The 2,101-nt window shown below is 37.6% G+C and overlaps 1 non-coding gene across 1 annotated transcript; it reads right to left on the bottom strand.

Annotated features, from left to right (window-relative positions):
- Positions 1–1,994: 1,994 nt before the first annotated feature.
- LOC142169960 (small nucleolar RNA R71) lies at positions 1,995–2,101 on the bottom strand. The gene has a single exon (XR_012699580.1). It is a non-coding gene; the product is annotated as a small nucleolar RNA R71 (small nucleolar RNA).

Below are 2,101 nucleotides of genomic sequence, written 5' to 3'. Positions count from 1 at the left end.
AAAAGCCCAAGTGATTAAGTCGGGATCGTGTTCGGGGGTTCGAGGACCAAGTCTAGATGTCAAAACGTAAGAAAATCCGTACTTTGAGAAATTCCCACTGCCGCGGCGCATGGGGTGCCGCGGCTGCCCATTTTCCTGTTGTCTGTCAGAAATCAACTCTTTGGATTTCCCCACTAATGCCCCACATGACGCGTAACCCTATGCGGCGCGCCTGTGTATTTTTTACAGAGTAAATATCCTATTTTGGCTAGAAAAAGGTGATTTCGTCAGATTCCGACCTTACTTGGTATAAATACATGAAAAAATATTATTTTCTGGACTTTTGACATATTGGAGACCTAAGGAGGCTAAGAGGAGTTGGAGAAATAAAAGCACAAGGAGTTCATCATTCAATCCTCATTCAAGACCCGAGTTTCCTTTGCTTTAAACATATTTGTGATGAATTGCTCCATATCTATTGAGTAGTTCCCTTTAGGGTTGGATGGATTTGGTGTATTTATATTTATTTGTGGATTATAACTCTAGTTTTATGTATTGAACTATTTTTGAATGATTTAATCATTGCATCTATATTCACTTGTTCATGTAATCGAGAGAGGCATAACTTTTGATATCTTTGCATTATATTGTTGGTTGAGTTCATTAATTCTTCTTAGTAATCGAAAGAGGCTAGTTGAATTATTGATTAAACCTAGTTAGGAGAATAATTGGGAGAGGTTATCCTAAAGACCAATCCACTACGCATTCTTTCATATCTTCACGTGCTTAAATTGGTTCATCTTATGAGATTAAGACTTAATCGAGAGAGGAGTTTTTGTTAAACGTTAGAACTAATAATTGAGTGAATTCGAGAGACTCACTTAAACATTAGATATGAATTATCTAGAGTTAGATCCCAAACAATTATCTTGCACCTATCCTATCAAAACCCAATCTTCTCCCATTGATAACATTCTTTGCTTATTCCTTGTTTCGATAATCATTAGTCAATAACTTTAGATTCTTAGTTAATTTTAGTTATTAATCATATAAATCTCGATTGTTGATTCTCCTAGATAGCAATCAAGCTAGAAACTACGAAAATACTCTTTAACTCCAATCCTTGTGGATACGATATTATACTATACTATCTTTGACTAGCGAACATAATTTAAGTGGTGTTCCGAGCTTGTCAAATTTTGGCGTCGTTGTCGGGGATTGGCAATTAATAGTGGTTGAAATAGTTTGTAGAGTTAATTCAGGAATTTTTCTTTTTTATTTTATTTTTTTTTTCCTTTTTACGGTTGGTGTTCTTTGGCTGTGCGCAGGTTACAGGTTCAGAGTGGTGCATGACTAGAACTTCTACGAAGGAAGAGCTACCATACGATCCAGAAATTGAAAAACAACTGCGACAACTGAAGAAGGAAAGAAATCTCACCTAGACAACAGAAAAGGTTGGGCAATCCTCAACCAAAGAACTTATGGCTGGAAACGGTGAAGATAATGTGGATTTGGCTGCGAGAGAAGCAGTCCAACGAAGAGAACAAGTTGCACGGGATGCTGAGGAAGTAGCTATTAGAGATACGCGGAACATCTATGAAGAAGAGAGGGGTCTTAGACTTAATCAACATCAACCCTTTCCTAGGAGACAACTTGGCGATTATGCTAAACTGGTATACAATTAAGGTTTATCAAGTGTTAGACCACCCCCTCCAATTGAAGCAAATAATTTCGAGTTAAAGCAAGGGCTGCTTCAAACCCTTTAGAATTGTTTTGTCTTCAGATGGATGCCAAATGAAGATCCAAACACACATCTAATGGACTTTGAGGAGATTATGAACACCTTTCAATATAATGGTGTGTCACGAGATGCAGTGTACTTGAGGGCATTCCCCTTCACACTCAAAGACAATGCAAAATAGTGGCTTCGAAGCTTGTCCACTGGATCGATTAGAACATCGGAGGAGATGACCAGAAAATTCCCTGATAAATATTTCTCATCAGCTAAGATGGGCAAGTTTAGAAGAGAAATCCATAACTTCTGCCAGAAAGAGAATGAAACTGTTTTTGAAGCATGGGAGAGGTTTAAGGAGTTTGTTAGAAAGTGTCAACATAGCAGAAT

The sequence above is a fragment of the Nicotiana tabacum genome, chromosome 15 (assembly GCF_000715075.1).
Source record: "Nicotiana tabacum cultivar K326 chromosome 15, ASM71507v2, whole genome shotgun sequence".
In the NCBI taxonomy this organism is placed as follows: Eukaryota; Viridiplantae; Streptophyta; class Magnoliopsida; order Solanales; family Solanaceae; genus Nicotiana; species Nicotiana tabacum.
The sequence above is the reverse complement of the archived record's forward strand: the minus strand, read 5'-3'. Positions and strand labels throughout refer to the sequence as shown.